Here is a 15,678-nt window from a genome sequence, read left to right as displayed (position 1 = left end):
ATTTACCCTGAATATAATGCATAATTAGTTGCTAATTGCTTCTTACAGTCCATAATTTGTTATCAGATGAATTCTATTTTTGCTACATAGATCTTTTTTAAAAAGTTTGAATTTGGATGTTATACACCAAATTATTAAATAAACTCTTTTAATGTAATGAGTTTTAACCATTATGAATTTTTCTAATGGTTTATTATTTATAGGATAAATTGCATTGAAGAATACAAATTAATATTGAAGAATTTCAGTTGTAATTATAAGAAGCATTGGGTTTTATTTTATATAGGGAATAAAACGTTCTTGGAAGGAAGACAGGAGTGTTGATAGAAATGTTTTTTGTTTGAATATTTTATTTATTGTCTGTCACACTATCAGAAATTTCACTAATTTGTGGCATTTTCAAATGATACTATTGAAGAGACTTGTAAAACTGAGACATTTGTTCATATGGTCATGTGTTATAATTTGAAATTGGTATATTTCATATTTAATATATCCATCAATTTTCTTGAAAACAACAGGAAATAAATATGATTGGGCTGATTGGCGATAAGAAATTCAAAGAAATAATAGCACCTGAATAGTTATTTCATTTCGGTGTATCCATTTAGCCTGTAACCTGAATCATTCTTCTGTTGGCTGAGGTTCACTTCTTACGTTCTGTATTCAATAAAAAACTTGTTAATGTCCTAAAGGACAATGCAATCCTAACTATTGGAGCTGTCTTTGCTACTGAATAGAAATCTCCAGGTTAACAATGTAACTTCACAGTGACAGGGCTCTAATTAAACAATAAATAACAAAGTCAGACCTGGATAAATTCTCAAAAGAATTAATTCATCTATGGGTGAGCTTGTTATATCCTGCCCCAGTTTGACATTGAAAAGCTGTTCCACAGTCTTGATTTTCAAGTTAGATAACTCTTAATACATTGAAATAACATTTATTAAACTTCAAATACTAGGCACAGGACTCTATCTTTGCTTATCAAGCACTCACAGAAAAGATATGAAAACCCCATTAACACACAATTACAATATATGTTAGTTTTTGTAACTAAATTATGTTCTAGCAGTTATGGGAGAACATATAAAGGGACTATAAACATGACTCATCAGTTTAAGAAGGATTCACAGGGTAGGAAACCCTCAGTCAGATTTTTAAAAGAGGAACAGGAGGTACCAAAAGTAGAATAGAACATGACAGGCTGAAAGAAAAACCTGAATTAAAAATGGGAGGTCTGATGGCGATAGGTCTCATTTGGCATAACTCATGCCACTTAGAATGCCTTAAGCTCTTTGTGTTGTTGTTGTTGTTGTTGTTACTGGTATGAGACAAAGTGTATAGACTAGCAATGAATCATAGATCATTTATGGACTTTTCTAGGAAATTAATTTTTAGCCTGTAGGAAATGGAAAAAGAAACAATTTAAGTAGGGCAGTGACAATTGTATTAGCCTGTAGGAAATGGAAAAAGAAACAATTTAAGTAGGGCAGTGACAATTGTATTTGTGTTTAATGAAGAGGCCTTGATGGAATTGTAGATGATTGAGAAAATAGTGAACAGACTGGAGAGCTGCAGACCAGCAACATGTTGCTATCATAATTTGCACTAGAGATAGAATGGCCATAGGACAATTTCACTGGAGCTGAAGAGGATCAGAGACAGGAGACTTATGTTTGAGAAGCGGAGAGAAAAAATATATATATGGAATGATTCCCGAGAAATTGCCTTGGGCAACTGGGTGAGTGACAGTGTTATTAAATAAGATAAGAAATATATTAGGTTCAAGTGAAAAAAAGGGATGATTTATGTTTTGGACAAAATGAGTTCACGATGCCTATGCCTATGGGGTATACAACGGATAATATCCAGTAGGCCCTGGAAACCTGGCAGTAGAACCTAAGAAATAGATCTGAAATATGTAGCTTCTAACATCATTAATAGTGATTCTTGTACAGACCACTAGCAATACAATACAGATGGTGCCAACTTTTGAACTTGCATCCTTGAAGCCATGACTTACTAAGATAATCTTCCTAAGTGTATAAAGAAAGGGATTGTGGACTAAAATTTAAGAAACTCAGATAGATAAAAGGAAAAGGATAAAGCTCCTCTTGGATTCAGATTCCATTCAGTGTCGAACAACCAGAATGAATTTCCAAGTATCTCCTCTTACTCCTTGTGCTTCCACTGCATAGGTGACGACTGTTCCCTAGGTACTTAATATACATCACAGACACTGTACACGTTTTAACATACAATACTGAGTTGGTTAATTAAAAGCATGCTGCTAGCCAATATGTACAATCACTAGAACACATAAGAGCTTATTTTGTAAATTATTCATGTAAGTTGGGGAAAAGTCAAGAGGGCTTCAGAGGCTTAGCAAAGAGGCAAGTTAGCAAGTTCAGATTACCTGGCTTAGTGCCTGCTTCACTTAGTTTGACTTAATTTTTTAAGAAAGTCTTAATCCAGGAGTTAAAACAAAATTTCTCTCCTTTTCCAAACCATCACAAGTTTATTATATGTGAGAAATTGCTCTGTGCACTTCATACAGTACTAGTTCATTCCATCTTCACAAACAAAGGTGTTGTGGAGCAGAGTCTTTATTCCTAATTTACAGAAAGGAAAATGGAAACTGTCTTGGAAAAGGATATAATGTCCATGATGATGTAGATACTATTTTTTATATTACCTTATTTCCCTGCATAAGACATCATCAGTGCTCATCTTAGGCTGAGGACCAAGTCCTCTACTAAAATACAAGCATATCCAAGGCACAATTTTTTGTTTGTTTTTGTTGTGTGAATCCTAAGCCGATAGTTGCGATGCACAGTGGGTGCAACCAAATGCCAAAGGTTATTAAGGGCACTAACAAATATAGATACCTTGAAAAGGGTTCGGGTCAAAATACAGAAGGTAATCAGAAGCATGGCTCAGTCAGGGCCAGAATATGTAAGTCAGGTTTGAACAGAATATGGTGACTAGACACATAGGGGAAAAAAAAAAATCAGCATTTATTGAATAATCACCTTGGGCTAAACACTGTGATAGAGGCTTAGAGAAAACTCTTACCCAAGTTTCAGAAGGGAAAGTATAACCAATTCTCATTCATGGATAAAGAGACATGTCTCAAATTGATTATGTTACTTATTCAATGGTAGACATTTCCTCATGGATCCAAAGCTCATTTTCTTTTCACTGCACCTGGCCACACTGCCAGATAGAACACCTTCTGTTGGTATCATATGTCCATTAGGACTTAGTTTATTGATAACAAAGTAGAAGATAATGTAATTTGACTTTCCTACTTAAGAAAGAGTTGTCTTAGTAATTATCACTGTCCATGCTATCAGTAGAACACCTCCATTTTTTTCTACTTGAAAGATTAAGACATATATGTACAATTTACTTAAACTATTTCCACTGGATGATGATTGTGATTTTAGATAAATGGATAGATATCCTAAACAGATCCATAGAAAAGGAAAAAAGCCTCTTATCCATAATGGATATGTATACACACACTTACTATAATACAGATATAAAAGTGTGCAAGTATACAAACACACATCCGTGCACATCTGTCAAGGTGGAGAGACAGAGTGGAGGCAGAGACTTACCTTGCCTTCCACTGAAAGGAGATGTGTACCTATTTCTAATGTAGCCATACTGTTTGCATGTGAATACTGCAAACAGTCAGCCTTGAGGTGATTTTCTAAGTGCTGATCATGTAAGTTAATGCTGCTTGCACAAAGCTTGACCTTATGGTTTAAACTTATTTTCAAATTAAAAATCATCTGCCCCAGTGATCTGGATATCAAAACCCAGCATATAAAATAAATAGCACCTTTAGTATTTGTGAGTGTAGCATCAGTTTTGACCTTCTCCATTGGTGCCATAGGATCTGAATAGCCGTGCCATCAGTTCAGGATTGAAGAAAAGCAAGCTTCCAATCTGGTCAGGGCCAGCTATAATGCAAGGCAAGGGTGCTGTTAAGTCATGATTCCTTAGCAATGCTTCTTCTATACATTTCTGTCCTGTCAGCATCAAGGTATCAATCAAGTTAGGGAAAGGAATCTCTCCTGTAGCTTCAACTTATAAAACTTATCTATCTGTAAATGAGACTCAATATATTGAAGTTTTCAAATGTATCTATTAATAAACACATCACAACGTTCCTCACAGTACACCCTGAGAGGTGTAATAGTAGGCTTTAACGGATGAACAAAAAAAGTTGAGCTGCTTATTGACTATAAAGAAAGATCATTGAGCATAAATCAGCTTCATTATTTAACCCATTTGAAGGATAAGAATAATCCTTAAGAAAATCTCTTGGGCAGAATTCTAAGAAAAGGACCGACTAGGTGACCTAGTAGATATTTTATCTCTAACTTCTTAGATTGTATGACAAATGTATAATTAAAATTATGTATAATTACATAATATACAGTATAATTCAAATTATGTATAATTATAATTACATGTGTATAATTACAATTATGTATAATTACCTAATTAAAATAACACTCATTTCTGAGACACACATCAATGCAACTATATCGAATACTACATTCTTTCATTGGAAAAGGAAAATACATCTTAAATTTTTCAAGACTATTTTCTATGCATAATATTTGTTGAGTCAGTAATAGGAACTGAAAGTTTAGGAAACCTGGGGGGTGGGGGGGCAGGTGGAGAGTTGTGATATGTCCAAAAATTAAGCAAATTTCATTTTTGTAATTACAATAGCATATTTTCCTTAATATATCCTAAGGTTAAATATTTTCAGCATTCCATGGTTTATTTATAGAAAATAACAAAGGCAAATGCTCATGATACATGCGTTTTATTAAATTCATACAGAGTATTGTAACTTTCTGTTTCCCACTTCCTACATCTGACTTCTGCTTCCATAGACCTGATTGAAATCACTGTCATGTTTTATGGTTCAGGTCTATCCTGGAGATTTGAAAGAACAAGAAAAGAATGTTAATAAACACTGCCTTTCCTGATCTGGGGCACAGTGGATGCCCTCATTGCCTGTGCCTTGCTGCTTACACCTACATCACCTACACAACCCACCTTATTCTCATGTGTGAATCTTTTTTTTTTTTTTTTTAATTTTTTTTTTCAACGTTTTTTATTTATTTTTGGGACAGAGAGAGACAGAGCATGAACGGGGGAGGGGCAGAGAGAGAGGGAGACACAGAATCGGAAACAGGCTCCAGACTCCGAGCCATCGGCCCAGAGCCTGACGCGGGGCTCGAACTCACAGACCGCGAGATCGTGACCTGGCTGAAGTCGGCCGCTTAACCGACTGCGCCACCCAGGCGCCCCTCATGTGTGAATCTTCAAAGTTCAGTGTATGACTGTGTAATCCTGAAAAATAAGAATGCTAAAGGCTGCCACCCTAATCTTGGAAATATTGTTATACTTCAAAAATGTGTTCCAGTGCACAATAAAAATATGTATGATTGTAGTTGAATGGTTTTTTATTTTAAGTTTTTATGTCAAGAGAGAGAGAAAGCATGAGCAGGGGAGGGGCAGAGGGAGAGAATCCCAAGCAGGCTATGTGTTGTCAGTATGGAGCCCGACGTGGGGCTTCAACCCATGAACCATTAAATCATTACCTGAGCTGAAATCAGGAGTTGGATGCTAAACCAGCCTAGCCACCCAGGCATGCCTGTAGTTGAATTGTTTTCAATACACCCAAATGGAAAACAGTTTCAAATGTCCACGTAGAATGGAATACATAATTTTTTTTAAGTTATTTATTTTGAGAGAGTGAGCAAGCAGGGGAGGGGCAGAAAGAGGGAGAGAGAATATCAAGCAGGTTCTCCATGCAGGCTAAAACTCACAAACCATGAGGTCATGACCAGAGCCAAAATTGAGAGTCAAATGTTTAACTGACAGAGCCACTCAAGCAGCCCTAGAGTGGAGTATATAAATAAATGATTTGTAAATGGAATGCTAATAAGTGTAGTTAATTAATTACAATTACAACATGATGTAATTGTAAGATGAATTTTGAGTGGAAGAAGTCAAAGATGGAATATATGTTCTAAGACTCCAGTTTTGTAATGTTCAAAGAGGCAAACGTATTTAGGGTGTAATCTCAGGAGTTGTTACCTTTGGGGACACAGGCAGAATAATTGGGTGATGTCATGGGATGAATTGGCTTTTGGGGTGCTGGTTATTAGACTTATTTTTACCACAGGTGGTTTCAGCAATATGTTTACTTTGTGATAATTCTCTGAGCAGTAGAATATGATATATGAGTTTTTTAAGAAGTGGTTTATACTCAAAAAGTTCAAACTGCAGTATATACATACATACGTACATACATACATACATACATACATACCACAGGATGAAAAGAATCCATATTAAATTTCTAATATTCGACTGGTCATATCCAGAAAAGTCAAATTCTTATTTTGTTGTTAGAAAGAAAAAAAACAAAAAACATAATTTAAGATAACTTTGTTTTTTAAAAAATGGTGAAACATATTTTTTATGATTTTTTGTGCTTTATACCTCTCAATATGGGATGCTGTGTTACAGTTAAAATATTTAAGTATGTCTTTTACTACCAGTGTCAAGTGTGAGAAAATTAAAAAAAATTTTCTGGGTAATTTCCTATAAGGAATAGAATGATGACGTAAAGTACAACTTGTATCTTAACATTCATAAATACTCCTGCTTTCCTGTTTTTTTTCTCTTTTACCACATGGTTTCATTGAAAGATCCATTTTCTTATTTATTAAAGGGATTCCACTTTTTAAATACTATTACCATGGTGGAATTTAACTGGGACTAATTCTCAAGTTTAATATGAAGGTGGGGATACAAAGTGTTTAATATACTTTCTGCTTGAGCAGTAGGATTCAATGGCAGAGAGTTACTTAAAACCCAGCAGTAGTTCCATCACTTTTTTGGTAAACTATTTCTACCACACTCTTCCTGTGATGATTATTTTATGTCTTTTTGATTTTTCTCAACATAATGCCTATCTTCTCACTCTGAACTGATCACTCGTAGCATGCAGGCTCTCATATTGGAAATACATCATGTTTCCATGTCCCTATCTAAATTCTACCTGAATTTGGGTAACTGTCTTTTCTCTTGTTAAAACAAAGGAAAGGGTTCTCATCACTGAGAAGCCAACATTTCCACACATTTTACATATAATTCCATTGATTTTTTTCACAGACCTCACTCTTTTGGTCAGCCTTCTCTTTGGCTGTATCTTCACCTTCTGTCTACTGTATTCCTACCGATCATGTTCAACACGCCTTAGGAACATCTCTCTGTAGAAACAGACAAAAATCTTTCTCTGACCCATATTTCTCTTTCATCCTGTGTTCACATGTTTTTCTTTTTACTCTACAGTAGTCTCTCAAAATCTGTGTTACAATTCATTGCAATATGGCTTCACCCTCAAAATCTTTACTCAAAGATAGTTTGCTAAGTCCATAATGATTTCCATGTCAGAACCAAAGACATTTTATAATCCACATCTTATTAGAGATTTATATTCTAGGTCATGTGAGACCTAGACCTTGTCATATTCAAGGTCATATTCTAGGTCCCTGTTTTTTCTTGGCTTCCATAACACCAAGGCCATGTAATTTATGAAACCCAGGAAAAAGTTAAAATGTGGAGTGCATTGTTCATAAATTATTAAAAATTTCTAAATGGTGGCAAAGCATTATGCCAAATATGAGGCCCTGTGTGATCGCCGGTCACATGTCGATGGAACCAGCCTTAGGTGGCATTAAATCTTGAGTTTTCTCATTTCTCTGGATACATATCTAACTTCCGAGTAAGCCTTTCTCTGGTGATTTTTAAATTGTAGTAACCTATTTCTTGTGTTTCATATTCCAGTTGTATGCTGATAATTGCAAAGTTTATAATACTTATCTGGATTTTACTTTAGGCCCACATATTTTACACTCTACTTGATATATCTTATATTTTCTCACTAAATAATTTTTTTTTAAATAAGAAACAATACAATCTAATCTTCGGTCATTCTATTATTAAGTAAAACTCTATTCAGTCAGTTGCCCCAGGCAGAAGTTTATGCATGAATCTTAATATCTCCTTTTAAGTTTGAATTCAAAGAAGGTATAAAGTAATAAAAGTGACCTATGATCATCTCTGTCCTCACACTAGAGTCACAAATATTCAAACAATTTCATGAATTCTTTAAAAATATAATAGATGGAAAGAATGCATTTGAGGCAAATTTAAGATGAAACACATTCTGAAGATGTTTCTTTTGATAAAATGAACAGCTCAGCTACATATAAATCTAACACATGAAACAATATCCAAATTACTGGACATTCAGTCCTTTTCCAGAAACCTCCAAAAATAACATGTATTTCCTGTGTATGTGATTATTTAGATATCCTCTCTTCTCTTGGATTTGAAACTTCAACTTGGAAGGACACTTAATGTTGCACATGATTTTTCTTAGGACTATTTCAGCCTCTAAAATATTCTTTACATCTTAGCTTAACATCATTTTTTTGCCATGATCTCAGTGCTTATAGGGTTCACTTATGATACATTGGCAGATGTCTTAATATGTGCACACATATATTCTACTCGATACAGTAATTTTCTATTTGGTTATTTCACAACCACAGTAACTATATCAAGCAATATTTTCACCTCTTTTCTAATCTGGAGATGTAGTCAGTGCACTTTTGCTTAAGGGTGTAGGAGGAACATTCACAGTTGAGAGCTACCCCTAGTTTTCTCTTAATAGCCTTAAGGATGTACTTCCAGCATCAAACCTGTCAAGTCTCTAGATCTGGTGTATAGGGTAATTCTGGATGTTTTGTTTTCTCTTTTACCTCCATCCTGGTACAGCTGTCTGTAACATTAACTGTGCACCGTCTTCTTAACTAATGTTCTACTTTTACAATGTTCCACATAACTGCCATTCTTCATAGACATTCTCTATAAGTAGAGCATTGTTTTGAATATGTAAATTTGGTCATGTTTCATTCTGACAAAATCTTTATAAATAGTCTGTGATTGACTTTGGAAAAAAAAATGCACTCCTCAGCTCACATCTCATTTTGACAGAGTCCTGATCTAAATTACCACACCATCCATTTATTCCCTGTCACAGTATTGCTTTTGTCTCAGGTTACTGTACGTAGCAGTACAGTATAAATGTAAATAGCAATTTTACTTACATGCATAACTTTTTTCCCATTTTATCCTCTGTCTTGAAATATCTGACATATAGTCGATCCTCGGTAAACTTCAGAATGAGTAGATTAATGAACAAAGCACATAAGAAAACTTAGTTTTAATAAGTTTTCAAATAGAAGAAAAGCACAGTTTTTTCTTACTGTGATGGACACATCCTAAAGTAACTTATAATGAGTCACGCTTTGTATGATGTCCTCCTCTTGATTGCAGATGGGGTCTGTGACTTGCTTCTAACCAATAACATATGACAAAAGTGATCTTGGAACGTCACTACCTTTATTAGGTTACATTACATGACAAAGACAATAGGATGGAACACCCAACATCATGATTCATTATATTAGGCTCTTTCTTAAAAGAATGGAGAAAAACACTCTTAATCTGTGGTCAAAGAAGCAAGTCAATAGCTATGTTGTGAATAGCCAGTGGAGAGGATCAATTGACAAGTAACTGCTCTAGGACTATAGGACCTGTAGGTGACCTATATTCAACAGACAGAAGCTGGACTCTGAATCATACAGCCAAAGATAATGAATTCTGCCAACAGCTAGAATGAGTTTTGAAGTGGATTCTACCCCAGAGCTTCTCAAGAACCCAGCCCAATCAACACCTTGATTGCAACATTGAAATACTGTCAGCAGAGGACCCACCTTAGATCTGCACCGATTCCTAACCATGGAAATTATGAGACAATTAATGTGCCTTAAGTCACTAAACTTGTTTGTTACTACAACTTGTTTGTTGTAGAAATGCAACCTATGTATAAGAACAAATTGTTTTCTCATTTAGTAGAAATTGCTAATACTTATTGTCTGTGCTGGCTAATTTTATGTGTCACTTCACTGGTCCATTGAGTACCCAGATATTTCATCATACATTATTCTAAGTATTTCTATATGGGTGTTTTGGGGGTGAGATAAACACTTAAATTGGGAAAATAAATAAAGCAGATTGTTCTCTGTAATGTGGATGGGCCTCTTCCAATCAATTGAAGATCTGGTAAGAATAAAAAGCCCACCCTTCCTATGAGTGAGAAGGTTTCTTGAATTGACTCTCTAATCTGAATAGATTCAAAGATGCTAACAATTCTGTTTCTAGTAGAAAAGAGAGAACTGATTGTCTGTGGTTGTGATCTGGCATAGAGTTAGGTGAAATGTCACCATTGGTTACTTTTAATTACTTATAAAAAGCAAGGGGCTAGGTAACTGTATATGACAGTTATTTTTACAAACTCACAAATGTAATAAGATGGTCTGATATTTACTAATCCCACTGAACAAAGTGGTAAAGGAAAAAGATGAGTTCAGGGATTCAAATTCCTAGTCCAAGTGCTATATTAAAGACCTGAAACCTACATGTGTGCCCTGATGGGCAGACTCTTATCTCCTGTAACAGCAGGGCTGAGATTACTGGCCATCAAACTCATAATCTCATCCTGCATCAGGCTGATAGACAATGCAAGTTGAACTCCCAGCTTCTCAGGGTGTCTACTGATACCTTGATTGGTAAGAAATGGATCTTGAAAACTGGAATATGTACATGTGGTAGGATCTTGATGAAACCTAGGACACTGAGCACCTATATCTGATGAGTAGTCTTTGACCCTGGAAGCAGCTTTCCTACCTACAGTGTGAGGGGATTAACCCTGCATTGACTAAGGAGCCTATAGTGGCACCAGTTAAGGCAGTTGTCATGCAAGACAATGGATTCCTCCTGGGACCCACCCCATCACCTCTCTTTGCTTTCTAGACTCATTCTCTAGCTGACTTCTAAAGGTGAGGTAGTAAGTATGATTCATGAGGAAATTCATGTAGATTGCCTACAATTAGTGACTTGGAAATGCCAAACCTGTCTTGGTTTAATGTAGAAGAAAAATTAATTAATAAGGTTATGGAGATTAAAATTTTAGTGTGGATTTATATTAAGATTTGTTTATCCAGACTTGGGATCTCAAAGACTTACCTTTCACCAAACTGTGAGAAGTAAATTTGTGAGGGGAGCCCTGTCATCTTTGAAGAACTTATCAAATCTCTCTTCTTTGTAGTCTAGCTCTTACAGTGGGACTAAAGTGATTGAATCAGGAAAATGAAATGCATTGGAATTGCATCTCAGGGTAGCAGGGGCCAAATGGCAATATTCAATTATCAAAGGCAAGGTGGGCATAGTTACTCTAGTGGATGGCAGAGTCGAAGAATAGACTAGTCTGACTCACACAGGTCTAATAACTAGCTGATCATGGTGTCCCTAGAAGAGAAATAGAAGCCTATTAAATTCTTACTTGATCTGTATAAGCAGAAAAGTTCTAGGTTGAGTGTACAAATGTCTAACTCCGAATCATATAATCAGTCATGATTTCTCAATCATTTCCCATACTTGGGCCAGTTTACAGACCCAGGACCCCTTGAGGAAGGCCCCCAATAACTTGCCAAAATTTTATACTTACTCCTAGCCTTCCTCAAAAGGATCTATGACATTTCATCAGAGTAACTGTGCATTAGAGAAAGGAAACAGTCACAACTTTTGAAGACTATTGGACACTGCCCCCAAACTAATAGTAATTCTAGGAAATCATTTTATCACTATAGTATAGCCAGAGGTGAGGCTCTGGAGATCAGGTGTGTCTCACAGTGGACCTAATGAGTCCCTGACCCATCTTGTTATTTCTCCAATTCTGGAATGCATATTTGGCATAGACATAGTCAGTAGTTGGCAGAATCTCCACATAGGTCCCCTAATCTGTAGAGTGAGGCCTATTTATCATAGGAAAGGCCAAGTGGAAGCCACTAGCCCTGAATCTACCTAGGGTAATAGTAAATTAGAGGCAATATCACAGTCCTGGACAGATTGCCAATATTTGTACTACTGTCTTGACTTTGAAGGATGTAGAGATGGTGATTCTCACTGCATCCCCATTCAGTTAACCTATCTGTCCTGTGTAGAAGGCAGATGGATCTTGTAGAATTACAGTAGATTATCATAGGCTCCACCAGATGGTGACTCCAGTTGTAGCTACCATGACCATGTGGTTTCATTGAACAAATGAACTCATCTGGTATCCTGACCGTAGACATAAATAATAAAAGTGGCTGTAGCTCGGTGGGCACAACTGTGCACACTATGCCACAGTTTTACTTAGATTTGGTGGTGGCATACTATGCTAAATGCTTTCTTTTTGTGACTGAACTAGGGCAAAGAGGAACCATTCTCTTAATCCTTCTTCAGTATTTTGAAGAGTTTTTAAGTATTCCTTTGTGCTCATGGTAGAATTACTTCCACCTTGCAAAAGTATATGGATGTATATCACAACCTTTTGACTTGAGGTAAGAGAGTCTTTGCAGAAGATTTAAATGTATAACTGCATGTATATGGCCTTTGAATATATTTCATATACATTATAGCTACAAATGCTGCACTATCTATAGTATTCAATTTTGCTGATTTTGCCCTTAGACCCAGAATATGTCCTGACTTTACTGTTTATGCAATGTTCTATTTAAAGAAATACTTCACTCTGAGATTTTTTAATCATCTTTTTTTTATCACCACTTCCATAAAATGACTGATTAAAATTAGTCATTACTATAAGTAGCATTAGTGTCTGCAATACTCCAGTGTACTTCAAAATAAAAGTTGAGAATAATTGCTCAGATTGCTGGTTTCCTATTGATTATTCATAAAATACGGAAGAACAATAATAGCCAAAAGTTTTTTATAGTGTTTCAATCCATGTATGCATACCTAAAAATGGCTCCTCCAATGTGTGATAGTGACATATGTTCCTGCACTTGAATGGAATAAATTCATTTATTAATGAACATTTTTTGGTTTAATATATTTAAATTGATTTATCTTAAACAATAATCCATTTTCATGCTTTTACTAGCCTTGCACAATCAATAAGCAAATAGCAATAGAAAATTGCAGGTATGTTGAAGAGAATATTTATTCATTTGCTTGAATATTATCATAATCTTGCTATATGAATGTTATTTCATTTTTAATTTTTTTCCACTGTTTCATTACTTATGTAACTCCAGTTCCAATCACACCACATTTATTTCAAATAAATGCTATTCTGCAAATCATCTACCAACTTTGGATAATATCCAACCTTTTTTTGGTCTAATTTCAGTATTTTTTAGAAAATAACACTTGGAAAATTAAATCATGGACAGTTGATTTTAAGTGGTACATACAGCATTGTATATTGAAAATAAATTTTCTGACAGTGAAAATTATTTTGATTACAATTAATACACAAGAATCAATTCCATTCTGGAATGATCCAAAAATGATATGTAATATGGCAGAGGAATTAAATGTCTTATCTTCCTGTTTCAAAAGTATGACTCTATAAACATTTGGAAAGATGCATTATGCTCTTTGGCAAACAAAGTAAGTGTCCTTGAAATCATATATCCTTCACTGTAATTGAACTTACTTGACATGTTGCTAACATATCAGATAATTAAATGGAAACATAAGTACCAAATGTTTAAAGCAACTTTGTGAAATAGCTTATGTATAAAACACCAAGTTCATGAAGTAGAAAATAAACAGGTACTTCAAGGAGAAGAAGGAGAATTACATGAAACATAAGGTGCTATCTGCCAAGTAATCTGCATTTTGTAGTCAGTTGTCAAATATGATTAATTTTGAGTTCAGGGGACAGCCAGTACACAGTGGCCTTTGTTAGATCCAGAAATTTCCTATGCCCTTCAGTAATAGCTAGGATGAACCTGCTTAGCTATTTGATTTCTCCTGCATTGCATATAGATTAGAAACCTCATACATAGAGACACAATGAGTTTAGTTATATTTCCTATGGGAAAGAAAAAAAAAAAAAACAGGACATGAGTAGGGATTTAGAAACAGCCATTCACATCTCCAATGATTCAGAATTATTTTCTAAGAGAATTCCAAATTGATTTAATAGTTTGAAAAAATATGCACCATGAAGCACTTTTTCTGCACCAAGAGTGGAATAAAGGAAGCTGCAGGGAGACAGCATACAAGTGCTAAAATAATTGGAAAACTCATGTTGGAGGAAAATCACAGTCACTAATGTATAAAGCATGCCCTTAATAGAAATACTATTTTTTTCTTAGTTTCACTGTAGATCAGTGTGATTCCTGGGTATGCTCTACAATTTTAGGCACAGTTCATGAGCTTCTACTTTAACATTCTGTGGTATTTGAAAAATATCATTCTTTTGCTTAAATATCTATGAAACACTTCTGGCAATCTGAGTATGTGTTCATATTCCATTTAAAAAATTTTTTTTGTTAATCTTTATTTATTGAGAGAGTGAGTATGTGAGCAGGGGAGGAGCAGGGAGAGAGGGAGACACAGAATCCGAAGCAGGCTCTAGGCCCCGAGCTGTCAGCACAGAGCCCGACGCGGGGCACGAACTCATAAACCTTGAGATCGTGACCTGAGCCAAAGTCGGACACTCAACCGACCCAGGTGCCCCCATATTCCATTTTTGATTGGAAAAGGATAGAGATGGTGTTTCTACGCATAGATGCATAGATGATGTTGATGAACACATGTTGCTGATGAACACATGGGCTTAGTAGTCCACCTGTCCCATATACTACCTGTGTGATCTGGGGCAAATTACTGAAATATTTGAATGCCTCCTGAAAAACAAAAACAAACTATAAGATGGACAGTATCTAAATCACAGGTTTGTTTAGAGGCATAAAGATAGACTATGTACAGTGGCCGGCACAGTTCTGGGGAAGTGTTATCTATTCCAATTGTAATACAGTTATTGTTATTTTAGTCTCTTCATTCTATTTAGAAAATTCCAAGAGTACGTTTCCTTAGATGTTCAATACCTTTTTTTTTTTTTTTTTTAATTTTTTTTTTTCAACGTTTTTTATTTATTTTTGGGACAGAGAGAGACAGAGCATGAACGGGGGAGGGGCAGAGAGAGAGGGAGACACAGAATCGGAAACAGGCTCCAGGCTCCGAGCCATCAGCCCAGAGCCTGACGCGGGGCTCGAACTCACGGACCGCGAGATCGTGACCTGGCTGAAGTCGGACGCTTAACCGACTGCGCCACCCAGGCGCCCCTCAATACCTTTTTTTTTCTGCTTGTAATAAAAAGTCCTGAAGAGGGTTCAGAAACAAGATCAGAAAACATGTTTTGTTGCTGCATGCATAGGCAGGTAGATGCAGCGAATTGCTTACCTGCAGACCTATTACTGATAACTCAGCACACACTGTGCATTGTGAGCATGTGCAAATGCCAGAGGAAGGTGTACCAGGTCTCTCTCCACTCTTCCCTACAGCAGTGCAGTCCTGGTAGTCCTTCCCTGTCAGGATGGTTTCAGTTGGAGTCATCACTTGGGAAGGCCTAGTAGGACACTAAATACAGATCGAAAGTGAGCTTGGTGGTATATTTATTCCCCTCGCTCTCAACTTGCAAGG

The sequence above is a fragment of the Neofelis nebulosa genome, chromosome 1, assembly GCF_028018385.1.
Source record: "Neofelis nebulosa isolate mNeoNeb1 chromosome 1, mNeoNeb1.pri, whole genome shotgun sequence".
Classification (NCBI taxonomy): Eukaryota; Metazoa; Chordata; class Mammalia; order Carnivora; family Felidae; genus Neofelis; species Neofelis nebulosa.
The sequence above is the reverse complement of the archived record's forward strand: the minus strand, read 5'-3'. Positions refer to the sequence as shown.